The sequence below is a fragment of the Tinamus guttatus genome, unplaced genomic scaffold (genome assembly GCF_059628265.1).
Source record: "Tinamus guttatus ecotype Peru unplaced genomic scaffold, ASM5962826v1 Tinamus_guttatus_pri_ptg000308l, whole genome shotgun sequence".
In the NCBI taxonomy this organism is placed as follows: Eukaryota; Metazoa; Chordata; class Aves; order Tinamiformes; family Tinamidae; genus Tinamus; species Tinamus guttatus.
In genome coordinates, this window is record NW_028288842.1 from 770,348 (window position 1) to 784,566 (window position 14,219).

Consider the following 14,219-nt stretch of genomic DNA (forward strand, 5'->3'; position numbering starts at 1 on the left):
AAGCTAAACAAACAGCGAAGCACTAAAACATAATGTAAAGATTAATTAAAGAGAGGAAAGGTGAATTCCATTCAAATTCACTTCAGCAATCAATCCAAACAGGCCAGGAGTCAGAAGTCACTGGTGGAGAGTGTGGTATCAAGTATTGAGGTACCTGTGAGCCATGGTAAGTAGTGAAACAAATATAGCGAAAGCCAAACGAAACTGTCCAAGGATGCTGCTGAACTAGTGAATTCAGCCTCAAAACAGCTTGCCCAAGCACAAGAAGGCAAATACACAGCTCAATGCACAGTGTAGCACTATGCTTTCATACAGAAAGGTACGTGGCAATGCTAGAAACAGCCCTTGTGCTTACACTAATTCTCCAGGTCATGCTTTCACAGGTCTAACCCTTTAGCTCCCCGCACAGGTGTCTACTGATGCTCAAAAACACAACTGATCAATGCTAGGCATGTCAACTCTGCGTGAAGAAAAGAAAGGCAGGGGAAGAGAACTACACTTAAGATTACAGAAACTCAAGCAGAATCAAAAAATCCAAACCTACTGGATCTGCTGCAAAGTTTTTAGATTTTTAGATAGTATTTCTCACCATTCTGAGACCAGGAGCAAGACTTGATGGGCTCAGCTTAGCTTACCAGTTACCAGAAGAGCCCTTGCATGCTACAGTAAAAGGAGAATCTAAACCACCTACGACAGCATTTGACATTTTGCATATTATTTTTTTTTCTTTTCTCCCTTCTCTTTGTGTAAAAGTACTTCCACAACAGGTTACTGAGACTGAAGCAGCAAAGTTGATTTAAATAATTCTGTATTTGCTTTTGATATATCCCCCAGGAAAATAAAGTCATTTGAGATACTTTAGAACTGCATTACATACTCTGTCTTCTAGGTAAAGTTCTTCTTTCAGTTCGACCATAGCTTTCAGCATCAACTGCACATAGGATAAGAGTTATATAGCCAGCATGGAATTGAAAATGGAAGTTTTTATGTATAACTCACAGAAATCCTATCTTTACCTATCTCAGATCACATAAGATGTGAGATGCAAACTACTGCTACTTCTAAGTTACTTTTCCAGGGGTCCCTGCATCCACAGCAATTTCTACTTTTGGCAAAACTATGATTCAGGAGAAAAAGCTATAATGTACTTTGACTATGAGGATGGCAAAAAGCTCCCTCCCGCCTCCCCTTCCGCCCCGCCTGCCCCCCCACAAAAAACCCTGTAAAAATACTGTTTAAGTATAGCAAAGTGTAAAGTAGTCTTAAATATAACCCAAAAGTTTTATACATATTTGTCAAAAGCAAGGTTAGTAGTGGTATTCAAATACTTTGTTTTGGCCATTACTCTTTAAAAACAAGTAATAAAAAGCAAAACATTTATGGTAGTTAATACCCTCTAACTATGGATCATGCCCCAGAAAGTTAGAAGAGGGTGTTCCCAACATCCAAAGAGCTGGGAAGTCGAGGGAGAGCATGGAGATTCAAAATGGATGTTAGGAAAACAGTTATTTAGCAGGAGTGGAAAGCAGCACTGCAGCAGGCTACCGAGTGACTTAGAAATCGTTTTACTCTCGGATGCTTTCAACAACTGGGTGAGACCAAATCTGCAGCTGACTTTACACAGTGCTAATCACTGTTTAAGCAGGATGCTGCTGCAGGTGACCTCCAGAGGACCCTTCCAACCAACATTTTCTATGATTCTCAGAAAAAAGGCAAAGAAAGTGTATATGGAGTGAACTGCAGAGTCTGCATAAATAGCTGACAAAGATTTATGGCTTTCTCCATCTGATAAAAGACTCCCGCATTGTGTTCCTTTTCAGAATCAATAGCCAAACTACAAAAGGCATTCTGAAAATCCGTGATAATGGTACATTTTAAGCAATGATATTTCACAGGTGGCTGAAAACTCATTTAACGGGCATACAAAGTATGCAAGTAGACATAAATTTGCAAAGCATTTTGGCACAACGAACACATGCAGCTCCAGAGTCTTTCAGAAAATCCCTCGGACTGATCAGGTGTTTCAGCTCTTCTAATAGGAGCAACCAAGTACCTGCACAGCAGATATTCAGAATAATGTCTGAAAAACAAGCCAGGGAACAGGAGCAGCCACATCAGCCCATGCACAAAGATGGGCCATCCTCTAAATATTGGGAAGTGTTTCCTTCCCTCTGCCATGGTGCAGAAAGAAGCTGCTTCAGCCATTCTTGCAGTCAAATGTTTTCTCATTCCCAGAAGCACTGCTTCCCAAAGCATACTGTGTAATCTATGGGGATTATCACTGTGGGCTAGGTGAGATTATCTTCCACTCATGAATATATATGGCATTACCTTGCAAATGCCCTGCTTTAAGGGATCCTTAGCCAGAAAGGTGAGATAAGAGCCCCCATGTCCCAAGAAACCATCCCAACCATAAGAGCTACTAGATTTTCCAAGTAAAGCCATTCCATACAGTCTCGTATTTTATCTGCACAACAAAGTGCTTGCTGTAGCAGGGACCCAACCAGCATGAGTCTCTCAAAGACAAGTCAGGCAGGAGTCAATGCATCAGAGGAGATTCATGGTCTAAATCTCTGTAGCCTATTTGTGGTAGAAATGTGGATTCACATGGTCTGCAGCAAGGTAGAGTGCTTGAACTTCATCTCCAATAAATGGAATTGTGCTCACTATTGAAATGAAAAATTAACACAAGTTCTAGCAAGTCCCTTCCTTGATAATAGTTCAAACCGAAGGGAAAACCTGAATGAAACAAAAGTTGTAATGCTTATTTTGTTCAAAAAGTGGGTTAAAAATACTTTTTTTTTTTTTCTGTCTCAAACAGAAAGCTTGCAAAGAAAGTGGTGAGGGCAGGTTTTATTATGAACAAACCTTCATAATTCAAAATTTAATGAATTCACAAACAAGACTATGAAACTGTCTGTTTGCAACAGCAAGGGTTTAGACACAAGTGACCCGTGTCCTAAATAGTAAAGTAGGAATCAACTATTTCTGAAGTGGAAAAGTGGGGCTTTCCTGTGTCTGCAAGGGAGAGGCATTCCCATGCAAGATGCACACATTTGTTACCCATATTTCTGTCCTTGGTCCACACACACTCCTGCAGCTCAGGTGCTGTTCCTATTTTACCCATGGTTGGCAAGAAAATGATGAATGCCTATTCTGAAAAACTGCTGCCAGAAACTCATCTTCAATCCACTATAATTCCTCAGAAGAATGCTCATATTGTTCAGCTTTACATGCACTCAGTGGGTTTGAAAGCCAGGTGCCTGCCACAAATGTGAGCAAACCATTTAGATGTGCATATGCTGCCTCTGAGACTCATGTAAAGACACATTTATATAGGAAAAGGATAAAAGGCCTCAAACTGGAAAGCAAGAAGTTAAAAGTAATAAGAAAGTGAGGAAAAGTAGGGAAAAAAAAAAAAAAAAACACAGATGCATCCACCATGGTATCTTCAGCCTCAGCTCTGCTATCTCACCAGCATGAGCAAGTACAAGGTCATTAAAAAGCTGCAACACTTAGTGAGGGAACAAGAGGTACATTGTATCCTGGAGCAGGGAGGGGGAAGGAAAGGCGAGACAAGGGGGATGAAAGGCATTTCTTGTAATCCAAAGAATAATGCAAAATTCAAGTATTGGAATAGGAGCATTCTCAAAACAATCTCAGTTTTTCCTTTTTTTGTACTGCCTCAACTCAAAGGCAGGATGAGAACAGTGCATACCCTAAGTTGAGACATGTAAGAAGCAATAAAAACATGAGAGGTAACACTTTTCCTTCGAGATTGTTTCTCACATAAACGAGAACTTTTTGCACTTGCGGAAAAGCTCTGTACCAGATATCCTTCTGTAGAGTACCTGGTAATTTGCCCCATTTATTCATTCCTTTCACCAAGTACTATCAGCAGATAAAAAGAAGAAGAAGAAGAAGAAAGTGTGGTGACAGGCTCCTTATGTTGCAATGACTTTTTCTGGCCCACAACCTGGGACCTTCGAATGAAAGCAAATTGCACCCTGCTCACACAACGCTACGGCTCTAGAAAGGGCTGTGTCTGGATCTGAGTCCTGGCAGTAGGAAAAGCATCTCTGATTTCAGAAGGGCCCGAGACAGATGCCTTTATATACTTTACATACAACATGGGCCCCCAAACACTCCAGCATTACTCAGCTGGAACACACAGGTGAAGGCTGAGTGTTCCTTCAGCAATGTCACAACAAAATCTGTTTTGTGTCTTCTCAAGCACCCAAGAGAACATAAGAGCTCCTCTCTGCGCTGGAGCTCACATGCAGAGGATCACCAGGTACACAACTTCTGTCAGTCATGGAAAAGAAAAGGAAAAGGCAGTTTGAGAAAGTTGCACTGCCAACTCAAAGAGAAAGCTCCTCACCAAGTCAAGAATCACTCCTTGAATGAACGAGTAGCAAGCTATAGGTGACGGTGTCTTAAGTGTCACTCAAAGTCAAAGTTGACAACTATTCTTCAGACTTCGTGACTTAGATTAATTTATAAATCTGGTGGAGCTGAAATGAGAATTATGCATGTCTGTCTTAAATTGAAACAAGTCCATTTTGTCCACTTTTCACATTCAAGGTTAGGTTGTAGATGGGGAAAAAATGTGCCTTAAAAAAGTCTTGAAATCAGCTAGGTACATGACCAAAATACTAATTTATAAATGAAAAAGTTTCATGAAGAATGCATGGCTGTCAAACCACCTACTGTTCACAGGAGAGATCTTGCCTTGAACCATTTCCTTGCGAAGCTGTAAAGACAATTTCACAGAGAACCAACAGCACCCGAAAAGCATAAAAACAAGCACACCAGACCACGACCAAGCACACATCCAGCCCATTAACCTGTTTCCAAAAGGGATTAGTCATTCTGCAAGCAGGTCACTGGTACCAGTTTTGCAGGGCAGATCTTTGTAAAGCCCTGATAAGGAAATTAATCATCCTTCAAGGTGACTAAGACTTTTATGATTTGATTTTTTTTTTTTAAAGGCCTAGATGAAGGAACTCTTCTGACTAGCAGAAGCTTACTTCTCCTAATAAGCAGCTGGAAAACAACTGCAACGAATTTACTGCAACATCCAAAAGGAAACAACTGTTTCCACAGCTGAAAAGCCACAGCACCGCGGTCTTGTGTGAATTGGATGAAGGAACAAGCTGGAAGCTCAGTGCCCCTTCAGAAGAACATGGGACAGCAACCAACACCTCTGAAAGATGTGGCAAAAGCTGAGGCCTTGCGTCATGAAGGCAGAAGACAAGTCAGCCATTTAAATTCCTACCCAACTAAAACAAACCAGGAGTCACAAGCAGGCACCTAGGGAAGCACAAAAACACAGCAAGTGCTTAAGAACACGCAGTTGGCTTCCCACTACTCTTGGCTTGGAGACTTGCAGATGGGAAACCTCAAATGGATTTCTCTTCTACTCTCCATGGCTCCTTGGCAAAAAGAGCTCTACAGAGCTACTGCTATAGCGTGAAGATCCTTGTGTTTGTTCCAAACTAGGTTCCCATTAGCCTCGTTTGATGCCTCTGATTTTTGTGCTGCAACTGGGAATCAAGTGAGCCCCATCCACCTTCTTCATTTCCATTTGTAATGCTGCAGGCTTTCCTCCTATTCCCCCACATTAAGCTCTCTCTTTTGGACTGCAAAGTCCTAGCTTGCTAAATCACACATGTCTCCAATTCTCCTTATCACCATCTACTCATTTTCTATTTCTAGTATGTTCTCTCCAAGATGAGGGAACCAGGACTGAAATGATGTCCAAAATGCATGAAACACATATTTTATATAGCTGTATAATGACATTTTATATTGTCTTCTGTTCTTTAATATCTTTAATATTTTTAATTTATTTGTTGACTGCCACTTAGTAAGCTGTTGGTTTCACAGCTCTATTATGACCCCAGATTTCAGCTGGGGACAAATGCTTTAATCACCAACATAGGTGGGTGACCCTTTGCCTTGTGCCTCACTACAGACCATGAACTGCAACCATACAATAATATTATGTTAGAGTTGCCTATGAGGAAAAGAAATTGGTTTATTAAGAACAAGTCAAGGCAAATTAGGTGTCTGTCTTCACACGGGAAGAGTTAAGCACCACCTTGATAAGTTTTATGCAGGCACTTAACTTCTCTTCTAGTACAATGAAATGGTCTGGAGAGAGTAACTTGCATGGATAATTGCAAAGTGGCAAATAATAAAGAAGTGCCCTTCCAGTTACCTGGCATCTAGTTGTGGACTTGCTCCACTGAAAAGAATTTACTTAAGTAGTAGTCACAACAAGTACTTAAGTATTTTTACCTTGGCAAAAGAGAACATGATGCAATACCAGCATCCTCTCAGTTCCCTGAAGTTACAGGTTAACATACACATGTGATCTGGCTGAATGCCACCTGGAAGAAAATAAGAGCCCTGAATCTTCATAAACTCTGTCTGCTGGCTCATTCAATGCGATTAGCCTTCATTCATATACAGGATTATAGTGTGAGACTGAAAATCCTTTAATGAGCAGACACAAAATCTCCAAGGGCAAGGCAGTTTAAGACAGTGTCAATCTAGACTCCAAGAAAACCTGTGTATGTGTGTACATATCTTTCAAATTAAGTACTATGCATACACACAGACATATATATATGCATATATATATGTATTCATGAAGGGGAGGAAGCCTTCCTAGAATACTATGTCTTTTTATATAGTTCTGTGTATGCATGCACAGATGCATATATAGGGGTGTGTGTGTATATATATATATATATATATACACATATTAATTTTTTTTCTTCCTGCTTAACAATAACACCGTATTATCAAGGGCAACAGAAGCAAGTATCAGTAACAATATTACTGTCTGTCTTTACAGGGCTGGAAGGAACATCAATAACAGAGTACTTCAGTCTTTTTCCACGATAAAAAGCTGCTGCTATACATTCATGTCTGCCTCTACTTTAGGTGCACAGAATGAAAACACTAGGCAAACCATCTTTTCAGTAATTGGCCAAAGAATTCTACTATATTCTATTTTATTATACTAGTCGCTCAGCTTCTTGAATCATGAACAGAATGCTATTGCAAAATATTGCATATTTGCAGTACAGTACTATGTTATACATAAAAAAAAAAAACACTGAAAGGGATGCAGCTGGTATAGTAGCCTATAACCACTTAAAAATTAATACACATACAGTTTAGCTTTAAGCAGGGCCCTGTACACTCTGACAACTGTAGAGAAAAAAATGCATTCAATTCATAAGCTCCAGAAAACATTTGAAGAGAGTTTTCTCCACTTGCTTCACCAATTTTACTTGCATTACAGAACAGGTTTTGAAAGTAAAAGCTATGTAAAAAGTCATATCACTGTATAACCAAACACTATGTATTTTTATAGCATGCAGTTCAAAATTCTCTCCAACAAACCAAAAATTAACATTGACAACACCCAAGAAGAGATGTCAAGGAAGCTTAACAGTAGCAGATGATATTTTTTCCTGACAAGAACCAGTTTCAAAGCTGAAGATGCCTCTTTATATTGAGCACCATGTTTTAAATGTACAATAATGTTAAGAACAGAAAACAGTTGCACTACAGTGTCTTAGAAACAAACAAACAAACCCACATGGACATAATATTCTTACAAAAATTATTTAAAGAGAAAACAACATAATCCCATCCTCAAAGAAAGTGGAGACTCCACGAAGTAGAGATTTCTAGCAAATCAATTAGAAAGAAGGTACAATCCTGAAACCCATTCTGGACACAATGTGAGGGGGAACAGGCTTCAAGCACAAGGTGCCCAGGGCCATGGCACATACAGCACATCCTCAATATGACTCTGTGCTAGTTAGCAATGTTTAATTGAGCTGGATACGTTATGTGCCTAATACCAAATGTAGCTAGTCTTCAGTATAAGCATGACATTATGTAACTGTTTTTGTCCTAGAGCAGGACCTGCAGTTCCCTTACTTTCAGTTCAGCAATAGCCGCTGCATTCCTGTGCTACCACGGCTGATCACTTGATCTGCAGGTCACCAGCCAGGTGCGGCTGGCACAGGGCTGCTGCCCAAGGAGGCCTGACAACAACTGGAGTCTCATCTCACAGACAGCAAGTCAAACCTGGTAGCAAGTTAGCCTTGAGTCTCCCTGTCATACTACTGGAGAGTCATATGTGTGGATATGATGGTCATTTTTATATATTATATACATATTTCATGTATATTTATTTGCTTTTTAAGCTTTACAGTTCTTTTCATGTTGTATATGCAAATACTTTTAGAAGAGAGAAGGAAAAAACTTGTTTGAAAATTCTTTTCTTACAACTTCATACCTGCAGGTGAAGGTGGACAGGAATGTGATTATGCAGAGGGCTTGGCACAGGCTCCTACTCTGGGTACAAGCACCAGCTCTGCTGAGAAGGCGAGTTGCTATGGAGAAAAAAAAAAAAAAAAAAGAGGAAACATTTATATGCAGTAGTAAAACCGCCTTGGTGAGAGTAAAATTGTGCTCCCTCCCCTTCCTGCAAACCTTTTGAAAATCCAGATTCCACCCAACCATATATAAGGTTAAACACTTAAAGCATGAATACAGACCTTATTTTGCTACATTTTATAGCTGGTGTGACATTTTCTTGCTCTAAATAACCAAACAGGAGAAACAGTATTTGAAAAACCTTCCAGAACATAATGAAAAACTAAGAGCTATTAGGTAGTCACAAGCACCTACCTGCTAAATTCTAAAGGTCTGAGTTTAGGAAAAAAGCTTGTGAAATAGTTTTCTTTTTAAAGAAAATAGTCTTCAAAGCAGAGGTGTTCCAGATGTAAAAATCTCCAGGTTCTCTAGAATTACTCTCTTGTGGTAAATGGTGTCTAATGCATATAAAAAGAATCCAAAAGGAGCTAAGCAAGGGTAACATAACATAAATTGCTGGTTAAAAGTTGAGACTACATTTGATGAGCTTGGAAGGGCTGCTTACTACAATGATGGTCAACTCTTATCATTGTGCTAAACTCGCAAACGCTGCCTGATTCCATATTATGGTCAAGCGTAACGTGTGAAAAGTGGTTATTTTAAAATGTTTGCCAAACACTTTCTGAATAATACTTTAATGGAACATCTATATTATTTGGAGTTTGACATCAGTGCAGAGGAAAAGTTCTGAACTGAGAAGTTTCGTCTAGTCTTTCAGTGTCTTCCTCCAATGTTGTCAGAGTTCTGACAAGGCAAACCAGTTTTCTCCTAGTGCCTGCCCAAGCTTATAAGAAGACTCAACAAGCAGGAACTCCAGTGTAAGCGTGACATGAGGGGCCATCAAGTAAAACCTCTTAAAGATTTAAGAGGGACTAGCCAGTTCTGAAACATTGCATCACAAGCACTGTATGTTGAACGCTTATGAAGGTAATTATGTCTATCAGGGTGACAAAAGACTTCAAATAGGACCCCCAGGACCGGTAGACATTAAGGTACATACAAAGTTGCTTTCAACATCACAATCTGACTACTTAGCTTTCATTCACAAAACCATATTCATTAAATGCAGAACCTCCACATAGTCCTTCTGGTGTTCTTTGACATCTAACTTATCAATCCTCCTCCAGGGATGCTGGAGTCAAGCACCTTGCATATTCCATGAAGGCATTAAGGGCAACCAGAACCAACGAGTGGATAGATGCACTACCTCAGTTTCATTCTTAAGTTAGGACTGGAGTCTGGATAGGAACATTTTTGGCTTTTAAAGCTCTAGGAAAATCACTGCTATGAATGGATGGCTGAGAGCAAGCAGAGTCCTGATCTTCTCTCAAAGCTCAGTATCAAAGAGTTTTTTGATACAACTGAAGTATGGTGTTTGTGGTTTACTAACTCAAAAGCCAATAAGTACCATAATGTAGATGTCTAATAAAATGGAGTTATAGTAGCAGTGAGAATGCCAAAGGCTTTTAGAAAACAACAGAATGAAAAACCAAAAACAGAAAGCAGGTCTAATGACACAGAAACTGCTATCGATAAGAGTCCAATACCCCGAAGACCTTAATTAGCACTGCTTCAGCATGCAAGCAGCTGCTTACTCTGAAAAGCTCAAGCTTTATGATGAGCTGAATAAAAGAAAGAGTTACAAACCCACCTGGCATACAAATTAAACATAGAGAAGCACATATCAGTGCAGGAAAATTCCTCAGTCTGAACATGAGTCCGCATGTACCTGCATGGTCATAAACCTGCATGTCCTCTCCCATCTCCTGTCATCCAGGGGAATGACTGCTTCCTCGTTAGCGCAGGCTAATTAACAAGCTTTGTAGATACTTATTTTTGGTAATTTTGATTTATTACTACTTTCATTTTAATAGTTTCCTCCTCTGCCTTCAATGATCCTGAGTATAAGGGTATAAAAACTGAATATCTTTAGATGGGGAGGCAGGAGGGCAGACCGGCTTCCCCTAGCATGCGAATTTTGAGCATTTAACTTTACGTCTCAATCAGCCTGGCTTTCAGTTGGGAGGCACGTACATTTACCAGGGACAAGGAAGGGAATTCCAGCTTCCAAATTTCAAGTTTAGAAATGCACATACGTAGACACTTTAAATCCAACAGCTTTTACACAGTGGAGGTGTTGGTACTGAACCAAACTGCTTTCCACCACCCTTGCATGAAGAGCTAGAAGGGCAGCAGTCAAGCACTATTGCTTTGCAGTCCCCTGAACTCATAGTCACTTTGGGAAAACAAGCCTTGACAGCACGAATTTTCTTGTGCAGGATTCCAGGAAGTACAGAGACTTCTCAGAAGCAGCTATGGAAGTAATAGCTCCATGCTCCAGTGAGCTCTAGGAGACTGATACATTCATTAGAAACTGGCTGTGCTGTTTGATTATCTGTCTTGCATAGACAGGGTATAAGGAAGAACCTTATAACTCTGCTGAATAGCAACCATGGGGCTAGAAACAGGATATTCCTGATAGAAGATGAGGAAAATCTTTCAGTGAAAGAAGCTGGTGCATGTTCACTACTAAGGCAAGGCGTCTCGGCCCCAGCTGCTGTCGTAGACAGTGCAGATCAGGGGCTGCAGGGATGGAAATCCCTTCCTAACTCGGTTGCTTGCAGCTACACCACTTCTTCCCCTAAATGCTTGTTGTACTCAAGGCATCTGCTATAAAAGGTACACACTTGTTGGGTGTGCACCTTATTTTTAGTTATCTGCATTCAACTCTCTGCCAACTGAACCCATACAGGTTTGTGCCTGTTCCTTCTTCCCTCCCTACAGTCAGTCCAGGCCCTGATTAAGATCTTTTTTTTTTTTTTTTCCCCCTCCAGATGCCTACACTCCTTCATGCAGGCATTGTCACACAGCCCAGGAGCCAGAATTGCCTTGGGGAGATCCACTTTTCTTATGCAACAGCCAAGTATAGGAAGTAATAGATTTTAGCATCCACACGCACACGAGGGTGAGCAAGGTCCACATTATGAGTTGCACAATCCGTTTTAATGCTTTTATACAGTGTAATATTACACAGATACAGTGTAATTCAAAGCTCTATATGCCTCTAACATGAATTAATTTATTACAGCCCTCTGGGTAATAAGCTCCTTTACCACTTGTTATAAAATGCAATTAATACAATTAATTACAATATCTCAGATCAGTGGGAATGAAGACACTCCAAAGTGTCAGAATTCATGTCTCAAGTGACTTCCTGTGCTCTCCAGCCTCCACGGACCCTCCAACAGTCAGCGATGGTTCACACACATTTCATTTTAGCACCGAAATGAACAGAAACATGTTTGGGGGCATTTATGCATCTCAGCAGAGAAGCCATAATTTCCCTGGAGAAAGAGTTCATTAAAGGTGTTTTAACACAGTTGCTGCAGTTACATTACAGAATGCTGCCTCTGATTCTCCTCTCCAGTTCATTTACCAACTGATCGTCACAGTTAAAGCCACCGTGCCACGTGATACCGTCAGTACTAGAGCCCCAGTTACTTATCAAGTCCTCCATGCACACTTCAGATTGGAAAAATAAACTTAAATCTCAGATTCCTCTCAGGGAGGGAAGGGTAGAAAGAGAAGGAAAGGAATGCCACCTCAGCCCAGGCTGTCAGAGCTCTGTTTCGAGACGCAGTACGGTCTTCATCTATTGCAATGGTCAGTGCGGCGCCCGTGTTAGCTACTCCACGATACTTCGCACTAAAGGAAAAGCAGGGCTGGTTTTTAACCTGAGAACTGAGGAGCTGTGATGGTGACCCAGTGGCAGGGACTGATGCTTCCAGACAAACAAAGCAGCATTATCCTTAGCCCCACTGAGGTGCTCAGCCCCTTCTCAGCCCCCTTGCAAAGGAAGTGGGAAGGAGCAGGCATAAGAGCCCCATTCTGTCCTTAGGGACCCCTATTAAATCTGATTCTCAACATCAGCTGCATCCTCTTTGTTTTCCACCAGCCATATGGCTTCCCGACAAAAATCTGTACAAACAATAAATCCATTAATCAAGCCTCTGTTGAAGGAAGAGACTTTTCTTCAATTGAGACCCTTCAGTGATTTTTTTTTTTGTAGTTTATGGCAGGAGGGGAAGGAGTCAACAGAAACGACAAGGAAAACACCTTGCTTTCATGCTGTAACCCTGTAGACTGGAGTCCTAACTCCATTGCCTATTTGTGGAAGGAGACCCTGACATTTTAGTGTTAAAATGCAAAAAGACAGGAAATCTAATCAGTCTAGTTGGAAATAAAGTCTTAAATTTATTCATATAGGTCCCAACTATTTTCTAAGGTGTCTGAGCACACTGTGTCAAAAGGGTTTTTTTTAATTACCAAAAGTACATAGGACAAAATACTAGAAGTTTTTCTTACATTACTACTTCTAGTTCCCCAGTAGGCTCTAAGGGGCTAAGAAACTGAATTCAAAAGCACAGGAAAAAGGTAAACAATTGTCTTTGTTTGCAACAGCTTTTGAATGAGACCCATTCTTGTACTCTCAGATGTCACTCTGAGACAAACACAGAGGTTTGTGATCCCTGTGTATCCCAAGCAGCTATTTCCATCAGACTTTGGAGTCTCCCCAGCAGAGATTTGCCAGGAGGGAGATGTAAGAAATTTAAAGGTATCAGGAAGATGTAAAAAGGGGGCCATTATCTAATTTGGTATATGACAACACTAAGAAAAATGCACTCTCTGCAAACCTAACAAGATGGATATGGTAGTCCCCATTTTACAGAATATAAAAGAGTGGGATCTGAGTTTGGAGGACCACAGAAAGGTTGAGGTGGGAAAGGACCTCTGGAATTCAGCTAGTCCAACCCTCTGCACAAGCAGGGACACCTACAGCACGTTGCACAGGTTGCTTTTAAATATCTCCAGAAAAGACAACTCCACCACCTCTCTGGGAAACCTCTTTCAGTACTCATTCACCCTCACCATCAAGAAAATTTCTTCAGATTCAGATGGAACTGCTTGTGCCTTTTCGTGGCTGTTGTCTCTGGTCTTACTGCTGGCCACCACTGAAAAGAGTCTGGCCCCATACTTGACATCCTCCCTTAAGATACTTACACACGGTGATTAAGACCCACTCTTGGTCTCCTCTTCACTAAACAGCTCCAGCTCTCTCAGCCCATGAGTGCTCAAGTCCCCTCATCATTTTCGTAGCTGGACTCTCCAGTAGCTCCATGTCTCTCTCGCACTGGGGAGCCCAGCACTAGACACAACACTCCAAGGGGGCCTCACCAGGACTGTGCAGAGGTGGGGAGTCACCTCTTTCCACCTGCACATTTCCTAGGGCAGCTCTGGATACCACCGGCCTTCTTGGCCTCAAGGGTACATTGCTGGCTCATGGTAAACTTGTTCACAAGGACTCGCTGGTCCTTCTCTGAGAGCCCATGAATTTGAGGTGTCAGGTTTGCCTAAGTGATCTCTAACCCCATACTCCCTGGCCAGGAGTAAATCTTCCTTTCTCCAAGCTTCCACTCCTGTCTCCAGCGTGTGGGATTCCAGAGGCCTGGCCTTAGCAAAGAAGGACTTTAGTAACTGCCTTCTCTGTATCTCTTCCCACTAGGGCACCAACCCCATTCAGCAGTGGGCCCATACTCTCCCTAGTCTCCCTTTTGCTATTGAGGAATTTGAAGAAACCCTTCTTGTCCTGGATGCTCTTGCCAGATTTCATTCCAAATGGGCCTTGGCCTTCCTTATTGCATCTCTGCATACTCTGCTAACACTCCTGTATTTTTCCCAAGTAGTCTGTCATT

General features: G+C 41.2%; 1 protein-coding gene across 2 annotated transcripts in view; it reads right to left on the reverse strand.

Annotated features, from left to right (window-relative positions):
* RASSF8 (Ras association domain family member 8) overlaps window positions 1-14,219 on the reverse strand; it is a 75,627-nt gene that overhangs the window by 27,044 nt on the left and 34,364 nt on the right. Inside the window, exon 1 of one of the 2 annotated variants that reach the window (XM_088528393.1) lies at window positions 8,327-8,402. The exons of the other annotated variant lie outside the window; for it this stretch is intronic. The gene's annotated coding sequence lies outside the window, so the exon portion shown is untranslated. Of the gene's footprint in view, window positions 1-8,326; window positions 8,403-14,219 lie in introns of those variants that run through there. 2 annotated transcript variants of the gene reach the window in all.